General features: G+C 41.7%; 1 non-coding gene across 1 annotated transcript; it reads left to right on the top strand.

Moving 5' to 3' along the window:
* Nucleotides 1–233: 233 nt before the first annotated feature.
* On the top strand, nucleotides 234–341 carry LOC112726072 (small nucleolar RNA R71). The gene has a single exon (XR_003165141.1). It is a non-coding gene; the product is annotated as a small nucleolar RNA R71 (small nucleolar RNA).
* Nucleotides 342–621: the final 280 nt, after the last annotated feature.

Here is a 621-nt window from a genome sequence, read left to right as displayed (position 1 = left end):
ATGGCATTTAGAGTATCAATTTCAAGAACTCCCTTCTTCATAGGTGTCCCATTACTCACACGATTCCTCTCAGAAGTGTACATGAACTGGTTATTAGCAACCATGTCAATGAGTTCTTGAGCTTCTGCAGGCGTTTTCTTTAGGTGAATGGATCCACCTGCAGAAGTATCCAATGACCTTTTAGCTAATTCAGACAGACCATCATAGAATATATCCAGGATGGTCCATTCTGAAAGCATGTTAGAAGGACACTTTTTTGTCAGTTCTTTGTATCTCTCCCAAGCTTCATAGAGGGATTCACCTTCTTTCTGTCTGAAGGTCTGAACATCCACTCTAAGCTTACTCAGCTTTTGAGGAGGAAAGAACTTGGCTAAGAAAGCCTTGACCAGCTTATCCCAAGAGTTCAGGCTATCCTTAGGTTGAGAGTCCAACCATATTCTAGCTCTGTCTCTCACAGCAAAAGGGAAAAGCATGAGCCTGTAGACTTCAGGATCTACTCTATTAGTCTTGACAGTATCACAGATCTGCAAGAATTCAGTTAAGAACTGAAAAGGATCTTCAGATGGAAGTCCATGAAACTTGCAGTTCTGCTGTATCAGAGAAACTAGCTGAGGTTTCAGC

Source organism: Arachis hypogaea, chromosome 11 (assembly GCF_003086295.3).
Source record: "Arachis hypogaea cultivar Tifrunner chromosome 11, arahy.Tifrunner.gnm2.J5K5, whole genome shotgun sequence".
In the NCBI taxonomy this organism is placed as follows: Eukaryota; Viridiplantae; Streptophyta; class Magnoliopsida; order Fabales; family Fabaceae; genus Arachis; species Arachis hypogaea.
This window is presented reverse-complemented; position numbering and strand designations above follow the sequence as displayed.